Source organism: Mercenaria mercenaria, chromosome 10, assembly GCF_021730395.1.
Source record: "Mercenaria mercenaria strain notata chromosome 10, MADL_Memer_1, whole genome shotgun sequence".
Classification (NCBI taxonomy): Eukaryota; Metazoa; Mollusca; class Bivalvia; order Venerida; family Veneridae; genus Mercenaria; species Mercenaria mercenaria.
In genome coordinates this window covers 8,329,298-8,342,839 of record NC_069370.1, presented here as the reverse complement: position 1 = coordinate 8,342,839, position 13,542 = coordinate 8,329,298, and the positions used below count along the sequence as shown (strand labels likewise).

The 13,542-nt window shown below is 35.4% G+C and overlaps 1 long non-coding RNA gene across 1 annotated transcript; it reads left to right on the top strand.

Moving 5' to 3' along the window:
• Positions 1 to 8,445: 8,445 nt before the first annotated feature.
• Positions 8,446 to 13,524, top strand: LOC128546306 (uncharacterized). Its single transcript, XR_008365924.1, has 3 exons — positions 8,446 to 8,582; positions 12,151 to 12,338; positions 13,406 to 13,524. It is a non-coding gene; the product is annotated as an uncharacterized LOC128546306 (long non-coding RNA).
• Positions 13,525 to 13,542: the final 18 nt, after the last annotated feature.

Here is a 13,542-nt window from a genome sequence, read left to right as displayed (position 1 = left end):
AGTTATACGCATTAAGCATTCATGTTAAAAGTATTGAAATATTGTAAAATCGAGACTGAAAACAATTATTTTCTGTTTGTATCTGACAACATACTGTTCTATGATAAACGAAAGGTTTTCCCACACGTTTCATCAATGTTATTTGCACTCCGTTTTATAGTAAAATGGAACATCTTAAGCGAATACAATAATGGAGAAAGTTATACAAGCAATTCCATTTTGATATGATTTACGGGAAGTCTAGCAATGACGTAACGCGCACTGGGAATAAAAATCGAACGTTTCGGCACTTCTGGATTATGGATCAATCCACTATCCGTTAATCATTCGATAAATACGTGCCACTTAAACACTCAAATAATCCATTTTATAAAGTAAATATCATTTTGACTGTGCTAATATTTTTAAAAATAGTGTTATTTAAATTAAAGACACGGCAACCGTTGTTAACGGTTCCTTTAATTCAATGTGATTTAAATATTGCCATTTAACACAAAGAAAAATGCATCTATAGTGCTCAAAGTATCTGGTAAAACGATATTACCTTCGTTTGTAAAATGTCTATACATATTCTTTTTTAAAACGTGTGAAAGTTTGGTTTTCATGGCAACACAAACATCTTAAAGAGAGGCTTGGTATCCAAAACGGTCTGGTTCTGTTATATGCAAAATACCAAGCTCATTTAGTCAGATTAAAGATCTTTTGTTTATAACTAAAGGGAAATGGAAAAAAAAACAAATATTATTTTATCTTTTTTACGGTTTCTTAATAGTTTCAGCACTGGGAAACCAATCTACGAGTTTAAATATCTAAACTGAAAATTCTCTGAAGCGACTGGCTTAAAGAGAATTCCTATAGTTTTTTTCCTTTCATAGAATTTTTTTAAATTCACATATATGATAGGAAAATTTGTGCTGAAAACAATGAACAAATAAAAACAATAGGTCACCAGGCTTGTTTTTGTGAAAAATTGTTTTGAACACACCCACTGTTGCTGAAACTGACAGCGATTTTTCAACATTTTCATAATTTTCTGCTTTTTTTTATAAATACCAACCAAAATATACATCCAGGCAGCACAATACGGTTTTTTCTTTTTACAGATTTTATTATATACTTATTTGATATTATAGTCATATTTGTAATACTCTATCCTTACAATAATGGGTACAAATGAAAAAAAAATATTGTTTCATATTTACTTTTGTGAACTTTTTTCAATGAAAAATACCCATAGTGAAGAATATTATTTTTAAATTTTAAAAAAACTCTTTCATAGATTGTTTTCTTTTTCTTCTTGTGTATAGATAATTGTATTGTGAGCATAAAAATGGCTAAAAATGTATGGGTCACCAGGCCAAATTTTATGTTAAGACCGCTATCTAGAATACAACACCTGTTCGGACGGAAATGGCGCGAACCTGGCCAAATTGATTACATGTATGTCTGCTAAAAGTTAAAAAAAAGTTTTTAAAATTCTTAATTCTTTCTATAATTGAATACTAAATAATCTGAAAGGTGATATTGTCTTATCAGTACTAAGTCAGTTATCTTACATTATATGAACAACACTGTATTTGTACTAAAATGCGATGTGAAAACACAACCACAAAAATAGCAAGATACCTGTCAGGCATGATACTTGTCAATACAACATAAACCAGTATCAACATTTGATTACTGATAAAACTTATCAAAAATGTTATTTCATTCAAAATTCCTCATATTTAAGGTTGTCTGTAACATGTTTCAACAAATGTTGACTTCAGTTCAGTTTTCCATAGAAAGTGTAGGCTGCGCAGAACGATGCGCATAAAAAACTATAGGAATTCCCTTTAAATCCTTTTGGAATCCGTGGCCAAGTGGTTAAGGTCGCTAACTTCCAATCACTTGCCCCGCATCGATGTGGGTTCGAATCTCACCCGGGGCGTTCAATTCTTCATGTAAGGAAGCCATCCAGCTGACTTACGGAAGGTCGATGGTTCTACCTAGGTGGCCACCAGTGATGAAATAATGCACGGAGGGGCACCTGGGGTCTTCCCCCACCATCGAAGCTGGAAAGTCGCTGTATGACCTAAATTATGTGGATGCGACGTTAAACCCAACAAAAAATCCTTTTGGACACCTTCAAATAAACTTTGTCGTTTTATTCAGATGATTTCATCGGCAAATGATGAAAACCCTTAAAATTCCAACATGGTACCCGACAGTTTGTGTACCACATGTCACATTGCCTGCAACTACATACATCCTAGTTTGAACAAATGACTAAAGCAGTGTTATTATAAAGTTTTTTAACCACTTGCGATTTTATTCGCCACTTTGATCGCAAATTGGCAAATTGGCTCAAGGGGAGGGGGTGTAGGGGATACGACAGCGTGGGCCCTGTAAACTTGTATTTAAGTGCTTATTTCCATTTTATGATTCATATAGTTTTCTTTGTCAGATCTCGAAGACATATACACGTGGACCTTTCAATACTGACCTGGTGTCATTATATGGTATATGCCAGCCTAACTGTGACGCAGTTTTCAGCAAGAATATGTATCATTACAGATCAGACGAATGTTGTTATAAAGACATGTGCAATGCAAACAGTACAGGTATCTCTTACCGATAAAAATAATTCATTGTATAGTTGCTACATGTGTAATGTTCGTTTGTTTGTTTTGGGTTTAACGACGTCTTTCAACAGTACTAAGTATTTTAGTTATGTAATGGCGGGTAGTTAACCTTACCAGTGTTCCTGGGTTTTGTACCAATACAGATCAGTTCTCTGCAAGTAACTGTCAATTCCTCGACATGAATCAGAGGTGGAGGCCGAACGATTTCAGACATAATGTCTTTTATCAAATCGTCACGGAGTGATATATATTATAAACTATAAAGTACATAATCAAAAAGCAGTAATTGACCGTTTTTAGTTGCAAGTAAATCGAAACATGGACTGAATATCATCTTAACGTGGCATGTTTATTGGCTAGCTGTAATTTTCTCGAGGACCAAATGTAGTTTATTATAACATAATTAGTATTTTCTCCCATTAAGTGTCACATATACAGATTAAGCTCGATGCCAAGCGCATTACATACTGTTTTAATTCTGTGCTAGGTATAACACGCATTGATTTAGTTTTGTGCCAAGTTAAACCCATACTGTTTAGTTCGGTGTCAAGTGTAACACTTTTGGTTCGGTATGAATTGTAACACTGCTGTAATAGCTGAATTCTAAGTGTAATACGAAAAGTTTTAGTTTAGTATTGGTTGTAACTGTTTTAGTTCGTTGCCAGTTGTAACAAGTACTTTTTTAGTTCGGTATACTGCTTGAGTTCAGTACCAAATGTAACATGTATTGTTTGAGTTTGGTGCCATGTGTAACAGAAACTGTTTCAGTTTTGTTTTTGTTTTTGGTTTTACGTCGTTTTTTTCAACAGTATTTCATTCATGTAACGGCGGGTAGTTAACCTAACCAATGTTCCTGGATTCTGTACCAGTAAAAACCTGTTCTTCACAAGTAACTACCAACTTCCCCACATGAATTATCAGAGGTGGAGGACGAATGATTTCAGACACAATGTCATTTATCAAATCGTCACGAAGACCATACGCCCCGAACTCGCGACCACGCGATCTGTAGACCAACGTTCTCCCTACTGAGCTAAGCTGGCAGGCATCAAACTATTTCAGTCCGATGGGATTCACAGACCTGGGGTCAATTACTTTAAAATGTAATTAATTAAATTACAATTACATTGAGAACTGTCCAATTAAATTACAATTACCATTACATTAAATTTAGCAATGTAATTAATTAAATTACAATTACATTGCAAATTGTAATTAATTACATTCAATTACAATACCAAATGTGGTGCTTCTTACATGAACACTGTTGCAAAATTCTTTACTTTGTACTACATGTATATACATGATAATTCACCTGTAAACTGATTTCAGTTATTTCAAAATTGAATTTAAGCTCAAAGTCAAATCTGTGTTTTCGGGAGAACATCACACAGTCTTTAATATTATTGCAAAAGGAGCTAAAAGTCAGCCCTAATTAATAGTTAATACATCGTCTAGCAGAATTCGGTTAGAGAAGATGCATGTAAAGTCAGGCATTTCTCTGAGGTCTGAATTTCTCTGAAGTTTATAGGATCATAGTTCTGCAATATGTTTCAAATTTAACTATTATAGTTCAGTATTTAATCATTTACATTTTAAACATATATTTAAAGTTTTTATTCTTGACACTATATGTTATCCAAAGGACCACATTGAAAATAAGTTGTAAAACATTCATGAGCCATCCTAGAATAACTATGTCACTAAAACTGTAGAATACTCATAATGTCTACAATAATGATTTTATTTTTTTATCTTGTTAGAACAGGGGTGTCAAATGCTATGTTGTTTGTATCATTTAATACAACGAATTTTATCACAGATAAAAAATGATTAAACTAAATGCTTAAGCATTTCAATTTTTGCTCCGATAAAAATCTAAATACATTTTGTAATTATGATGCAAATAACAATTTCAAATCATAATTTGATCATTTTCTCCAAAAACAAAATAACAAACATCATCAAAAATTACCAGTTGGTTCTAATATGACAATTATATCAGAACAAAGGAGCTATATCCAAGGGATTAACACCTGCCATAATATTCTGTTGTTATTTTTCACAGCTATGGAATGCAAATTAGCATGTTAAAGTGAAGTGTCACTGGTAATAAACATATATATACTAACTGTTCAACAAACTGGATTAGCATGTGCCATGTAATTGGAAAGTAATTGAAATGTAATTGTCAATTACACCCAAAAACTGCTCTGTAATTAATTAAATTACAATTACATGTAATTGATAAATGACCCAATTACAAATTACATTCAATTACTTTGGAAAATGTAATTTAATTGTAATTAATTACAATTACATTTTTAATTACCCCAGGTCTGGATGGGAAATGTTACACGTACTGTAAGAGTTTGGTGCCAAATGTAACCTGCTGTTTGAGTTCGGTGCCAAATGTAACACATATTGATTGAGATTAGTGCCAAATGTAACACGTACTCTTTGAGTTTGGTGCCAGTTAGAACACATATTGTTTGAGTTTGGTGCCAAGTGTATCACTTACTGTTTTATATAGGTACCAAGAGTAACATATATTGTTTTAGTTCGGTGGCAAATGTATATTGTACTGTTTGAATTCGGTGTCAACTGCATCATGTACTGTTTTAGTTCGATGCCAAGTGTAAAACGTACTGTTTATGTTACGTGCCAAGTGTAACTGCATGTTCTGTGTAAAGTCGGTGCCAAGTGTAAAACATACTGTCAAATAAGTATATAACAACAAAAGATGTATTTTAGTTCCGTTATTTTCAGTTGTAAGGGATAAACGTTCGTTCCGGTTGGTCGGTGGTGTTTCACCTTGGGAAGGTTATGTGCAGTTTTATTCGAAGTCTGACAATAACTGGATCTACATATTTGACCACAGTAGTGTAACAGATAAAATCCTCGAGACAATTTGTGCAGGATGTGGATATTTCGCGTAAGTTTTTCAGTTTGACACTTGCAGCATAAACTACGGTCTTTTACTATAAGCCATTGCGAGCGGCGGCGTCATTAATCTTCTCGAGCTTTGCTTAACCTCCTGATGGACAGCACAAAACCATTAGTCTGGACAAATATTAGGAAGATATTCTAATTAAATACTACCGTACGGGTACCTTCAAAATGTCGAGCAGATTAAATGATGTCAAATCGAAATTTCGGTTGTATAGCATAAAACCAAGAATAAATATTCAATAAGAAAAAGGTGTCGTTCTGTAAACGTAGACCCCACAACGATACCCTTTTCAGTATATACACAAAAATAAGTAGACAATACTACGTGTTTTAGTCATTTTCTTAAAAAGTTACTCATGGGAAAATTGCAGTTCGTATGACCCAACTGTTTTGAGCCATACCGCATGTTTAGTGTTTAGCCCTTTTACATTTGACGCCACGCTTTCCATTTCGATTGTGTCTGACGGAACAGTTTGAGGACTCTTTGATAGGTATTACTTAAATCCCAACGGAACTGAGTTGTTTTGATAATACATATATGTCTTCTGGCCTGTTTCTCCGGGTCCTTAAGGGTGTTTCTCTTAATGCTCTGTTTTCTGCAAAGGCATTGTGTACATATGTATTTGGTTTTTAAGGTTTGCTTTTTATTATATTAATTTTCCAAAGCATTTTGGTGTTTTACTTACCACATTTTCTGTTATCATTGCGGATGTTGGCGATTTGACTGGCGATGATAACTTTTATGACACTATCTTGTGACTTTTGAACATGGCGGGGGTTAAGTGTAAAGTTAGATTCGCACCATAAAACGTTTTAAGATTCATGGGCTTTGAGCTGCTTTTCGGGGAGTCTGCTTTTTTTTTTACAAACTGCGTCAAAGGTCAACATGGTATAAAGTTTAGCAATGCTTCAAGTACAAAATGGTTATGTAGTCAGATGTTTTCTTTGAATAGGTTATTTATCCTTGTGTTTATTGAAATAACATGTGAGAAATGTAGCATTTTTAATTAAAGAAGTTAGTTTGACATTTATTAGAGTATATGGTTAATATAAAACAGAAAAATCATAATTACTGATAGAAGAAACCGTGTAATTGTTCATTTTAAATTCATCCAGGATATTGCCAGAAATATTTACTGATCGAAACAAGTATTTCATATATCTAATCGCAAGATCTTTTCTTTTTGGCATTTATAACAGTAACGGTATATTAGTACTCTGTGTGTGTGTGTGTGTGTGTGTTCGGGTTTAACGTCTTTTTCAACAATTTTTCAGTCATATAAACGACGGTGTCTACTTGTAGCAGTGAGCACAATGCCCAACTTTATAGTGCTTCCTCACTGGAATATCACGCCGTAGACACGTGGCATGATACCCCACCCAGTCACATTATACTGACATCGGACTGACCAGTCCTAGTACTATCCTCTTAATGCTGAGCACCAAGCGAGGAAGCTACTAGTACCATTTTTCACGTCTTTGGTATATTAGTACTGGTGAAAAAGCTTGCATTAGCTGTGGATCCAGTTCTATATTGTTGTGTGTGTAGTCTGTGAGTCCAAAACATAGTGGGGGCTCTATCTTGCTGATAGTCTAGGTGAACTTAAAAATTAGGAACGTGAGTGTTGTGATAAGTGACTAAATCCTGTTCAGCAGAAGGACTCAAGAATACGTTAGGCGTCAAAATAATGAAATTTCTATTTCATGAACGGCAAGAACAAACCTTTCATAAAGTTACTGCTAAATCTATTGAACTTATCTCAAAGTGTAATTTTTAAATTGTAAGTTTTCCATTATAATGATGAAAGAGCAGGTCATTTAGAGGTACATGTAATAGTTTGAAAACTCAGTCAAATGATATTACTAAATGATTGTTTTCTTTTGTATACTTAGATACTTAGAGGTAAACTGGAGGTAAAACAGTGCCCTGATGTGTCTGTTATCTATCGGACCAAGAACAATACCTTTGAAGTTTTTCGAGTCTATTCTGTTAATATCCATCCAATATATTTTTTTGTGAAAATACTCATGTTCAGTAAAAGATGTTCAGTTACAATATGTTTTGTGTTCTTTGCATTTGAAGTGAAAATTATCAACATTAAAAAAATGGACAGGTCAAGTGGGTGTATATCCTCAGTTGTCTGGGAGAACGTTGTGAAAACCTCCTGCATGCAATACAAATACTTGAGAAAGCCGTGCAAAGGTTATTTGTTTAGTCATCCTAAAGTCCCAAAAGTATTTTAGGTCAGCTTTACGAAATATTGTATTTGCAGGGTTTGATGATTAACAAAGTTTACAAGAAAATCTAAATTAAATCACGTGTTAATAGGAAAATCCTGTCATTCATTCTTTCATAACATATGCATTTTAAACCCAGAACTAGCGTTTCAAAAAGTCCCAGCGAAGGTAAAGAAGGACCATACGACAGCACGTGTTTCCTACCCGGGTCGCATCCATCATACTTCCGGGGTTGTAACACCAAAGATTTAACTTCCGGTTGCTTCTTAACTGAAAGACCTTGTACAGAGAATACCCGACTCCGCATAAACTGTAATGGTAGGTGTTTATAACCGCACATGTTTGTTGTTTGTCAGTATTTACAAAGTGGTAAAGTTATGTAGGACTTGAAGTTGTTATCTAAAAACATATCCATGTTAATAATCGCAAATGCGTACATGTAACAATTTTATCGAGATTTTTCACCTTCAGTCGTTACAGAATGACATTGCAGACGAAGTGATATATATATCAGTAATATGGTTACATTCATTTACATGTCTAAAATGCAATAACGTTAAAGTAAGAGTACGATATCGGTTGCCATTGTATAGTTTACATTCGTCATTCTTTTACAGCGCGAGCCCCGAAAACTCGTCTGGTAGACGGCGGTGGGACAAGCAAAGGAAGAGTCGAAATATTCTATCCGGACAGATGGGGTACAATTTGCACAAGAGGTATAGGCAAGGGAGTATCAGATGTTCTGTGCAGGTCACTTGGTTTCTCTGGGTGAGCAATATCTCAGTCATGTCGCGATCCTTTTGTAAGATTCTTTAAAAAAAATATTATCGAGATAATGTACGTTTATAGTGTATTGACATCTGCATTAGTCTTAGGTAGAGCTGATCTAAAGGTGTTTTTTTTCACAGCTGTCCGTGTACGCAGCAAACGTATAAGAGCCGCACCATGAGAAAACCAACATAGTGCCTTTGCGACCAGCATGGATCCAGACCAGCCTGTGCATCCGCGCAGTCTGGTCAGGGTCCATGCTGTTCGTTAACAGTTTCTCTAAATGCAATAGTCTTTGAAAGCGAACAACATGCTGGTCGCAAACGCAGTATGTTGGTTTTCTCATGGCGCGGCTCATAATATTTTTACATGTTTTCTTTAGGCCTCACCAAATTAGAAAGTTGTTCATCGGATTTGCCGCTCGTATATTTTCAGAAACACAAAAAAAAATATTTTTTTTTGTTTTTGGCTTGCGCTCGCCCCATTGAAAAAAATCAATCCAAAATTTTTTGGTGCGCTACTTTTTACGGACGTAAAAGTGTATAAATGCTTATAATTCCAGTCCTAGATTGTTCTCAAATGGATTTCAATCAAAATAAATACATACTACGCACACATCGTCTATAAGTTGCATTAAAGTTGTTTCCCCTTTATGCAGTTACGCCATTTTCTTCAAATGTTTACCAAATTACATGCTACAAAATCGATTTATTTCATTGAAAACTGGATGAAGAAAAACATACTAATTTATTTGATAACATCAATCTACATTATTTTGGTAAGGGTAAATACTTATTGATACATGTCACTTATCTGTTTTCTGTTTTTCCTGTCCAAATGATCAGCATTTGCCCAAATGATCAGCATTTGCATACGAAAGTTGGTGGGGTAAGGAATTTACATTATGAGTTGTTTTCAGAACAGTTTCGATTTTCAGATTTTCCAATCATTTAGTAGACTAATGTTAATGCACGTTAACCTCCATTTCAGACTTTAATTGAGACTTTGTTTAAACAAATTTAATATGTTATGAAAGTTTAAAGTTAGAAAAAGAGCTGTACATAAGACATCATGCTCGACTTTTCTGAATCAGAGCTTTGCCAGTAAAAGGGGCATAATAGTCAGAAGCTTTGAAAGTACAGAGCTATTGGTCATTATATAAAACTTAATTAAAAATATTCTGTGTTAAAAAGGGGCATAACTCTGTCTAGATTCAGACTTAAGAGTATTGTTTCTCCAGTAAATAACTGTTCTAAGTTTCAAATTAGTATTAATATTAATCTATACTGACGAGATAAAGAAACGCCTCATTGAAATTTGGCGTTATTTTTTTCCTAACGCTTTTAATTGTTGTGAAATGTAGTAAATCTACATGTACTCTGACCGACAAACACAGTGAACAAAAACTCGCGCGATTTCATTCAGCCATTTGTTCACTTCATGTACCTAGTCATGATTTCCTCGTGCAGTCCGTGCATGTAAACCATGTGGTTTGATTGAACGATTTTTGCACATGTACATGTGTAATACGACACACAACCATATTTTCAGCTATTCTCTGAAAAAAACATTAGTTTTCGTAATGCCGAGGCTGAATTCTGAAGAGAGGGCTCAGGTTTTGGCTATGCTTGAATGTGGGCGAACGCAGGAACAAGTTGCTAGACGTTTTAACGTCTCTCGTTCGACAATTGTGCGTCTTATTCGACGTGTTAGAGACACGGGAACGTCTATCGATAGACCACGTTCAGGTAGACCGCGTGTAACGTCAATACGACAGGATAATTATATACGTCAACGTCATTTACGTGACAGATTTGTGACGGCGCAATCTACGTCACGTATAGTTGTAGGTAACCGTGGACGTCCAATTAGTCGACATACAGTGAGAAATCGACTCAGAGAACGCGGAATTACCTGTCGTAGGCCCTACCGCGGTCTAATTCTAACGTTACGCCACCGTCACCAACGTCTTATTTGGGCCCGCAACCATCGCGGCCAGCGTTGGCAGAACGTAGTGTTCAGTGACGAGTCGCGTTTCAACTTGTGGAACGCCGACGGACGTATCCGTGTCTATAGACGACGCCATGAACGCTAAGCAAACAATTGCGTTTTGGAGCACAATCGTTACGGTGGAGGTGGAGTAATGGTGTGGGCAGCAATCAACCATAGGTTTAAGTCCCAACTCGTCGTTTGCCAAGGTAATCTCACAGCCAGGCGTTACATCGACCAGATATTACGTCATGTAGTTGTCCCTTTATTCCGTCAACGTCAAGGATTAGTCTATCAGCACGACAACGCGCGACCTCACGTTGCACGCGTCACCAGGGACTTTCTACAGGCTAGAAACATGAATGTTTTACCTTGGCCGGCGTGTTCACCGGACTGCAATCCGATTGAACACGCGTGGGATTATCTCGGACGGCGGTTACGCCAACGTCAACCCCAGCCAGCAAACGTCCGGGAACTGGTAGCAGCGCTGCACCAGGAGTGGGCCAGAATCCCACGGTATCTGTTACGCAACTGGTGCGGCTCTATGAGGCGTCGCCTTGCTGCTGTGGTTGCTAGCAGAGGTGGCCACACGCGCTACTGATTTTTCTAATGCAATTTCTCCGACCGGGCTATTAAAATTCAAGATTTAAGCTTAATGCGACAATGAAATGATTTCTTATTGACCATAAATTCTTGTAAAGCATCTAATTTGCGAATGGAATTGTTCTTTTCTAATTTTGAATCACGGTTAACGAAAAATTGTATACCGAGTTTGAATGAGGCGTTTCTTTATCTCGTCAGTATAGTAACACTCACATAGATATTTGATGTATCAAAAACTTTGTAAAGTCAGCTAAGAATGCTACATTTTCATAGCAGTAAATATTCAAGTCACATATGTATGTGATAAGTATGGTGTAAGGTTATGCATTGTTGTTTATTACATATTTTCTAACAGCATTTTCAAAAGCATGCATTATTTGATTACAGTGTACTGTATGACAATGTTATTACCTTTTTTTTCACGAGTTCGCTTTGTTGTGCGTCTGCAGGTCAGATTTTCTCAACCCCTAGGGACTTACTTTTTAATTTAAAAGGGCTATACATTTTATTTAAAGGTTTTTATTAGTCAGTCAAGAGCCAAATGAAGACCAATATATTTCTTCGCTCTTCGCTCGCTCCTGATTTTCTCAAAAACCTAAAAAAATATTTAAATTATTTTTTCGCTCGCCGCCTCAATTTTTTCAGAAAAACAATCCGATGAACAACTTATCAATTTGGTGTGGCCTTATCTGGTATTTCAGCAGTTGTATACTTTTATTTCTTAACAAATGGCAATTTTGAATATAAAGTTGTATAAGACAGTAAAGTAAAACATGTAGGCCTATTGTAAAGATGTTGTTCGTATACCAACTGTTTCTTTGGTTTTTTGATATGCTGCTTAAGCTTATTAATACCTGCAAGAAGTCAACACAAGTACTGAAATACTGTTGAGAAACGGCGTAAAACACAAAGAAGTAAGAAAAAAAAAATCTTATATCATTTTACGCATACTTGTACTCTTTCGTTATTTAAATAGAGGTTGCAGTCTGAACACAACATCGGGAAGTCATCGTGCACGTTTTCCACGTGGCGACGGAAATATTCTTTTTGAAAATGTCAGCTGCCATGGAAACGAAGATAGTATTCTCAAATGCAACTTCAGTTATGTTGGTGAGGACAGTGACTGCTCGCACGAAGATGACCTTGGTATCATCTGCGAAGATGGTAAGATAATTAAATTTCTTTCTGATTTTGATAGAGGGCATTTTTAGATTGCTAAATCTGGCTCAATGAGTGTTGATGAATTTTTAAAAAATTGACGCTCATATTTTGTGTAACACACATGTACTTCATAACTGATTCATTTAATCATTTTGAGTGTTCAATGAAGAAGTGCCCTTATTCAAGCTACAACTTATTCATTTCAAGGATCGAAAAGAAATGTATAGATTGATTGGTATTTAGCTGCAATGTTTTAAGTACATGTTCAGCTTTAGAATATTTGATATTGTCTCTGAGCCGACCATTTAACCTTAACGCTGCTGGTCTATCATACAGTTTGGGCAGTACCATTTATTCTTCGAATAGGTGTTCACTGTTTTAATGACTAAATATACAGCGACCAGTGAAGACCGTACAGGCTGATCTTGGCCTGCACTGGCTGCAAAGGTAGAATCACTTGCCACCAGCAGGCTAAATGTTGATACTTTCTATGCCATACTTTACAGTTTGTGTTCATAGTAAAAGTTTTTGCTGTTGAGGAAAGGTTGATCTATATTGAAGGAATGGTTGTAGATTATCGAAACTTGAAAAAATGGTATTTTGGTGTATTTTAACTAAAGGCTACATGAATAAAAAAACATCTGACATAACAATACGTGGAAACTATGCCTAGTCGATTTAAAAGATAGTATCAGCTTTTGTTATATTTTCTTTTTGTTGTTTTGTCGACACAGTCTTGCAAAATTAATTATGCACTGAAACGGTGACTGACTTTTTTTTAATTTAAAAGTAAAGATATTTGAAAAATATTAATAACATGTACACTGTATAAAACAAACAATCATTTGATTTATAGCACGTTAATAAGTCTTCCGTATTTTTTTCTCCAAATTTCGTATTCCAGAAATGAGTACACCTTATATAAAGTCACCAATCGGCAATGTAATCTGATTTGCTACACTCTCCTGCCAGTCATAAAACTGGTCATGTCTGTAAACGTACATATAAATGTAATAAATAAATTTGAAATAAATAAATACATAATTATATAGATCTGATACATGTAACAGATTCACTTCATGCTGGAGAAGCTGGGGAAACTGGAGATTTATTTACTAGAAATGAGGTAGATGTTGAAGGGAATGCGGGAGAAAATGTGATGGATATGAAAGGGAATGTGGAGGGGAATGTGGAAGGGAATAGTTGT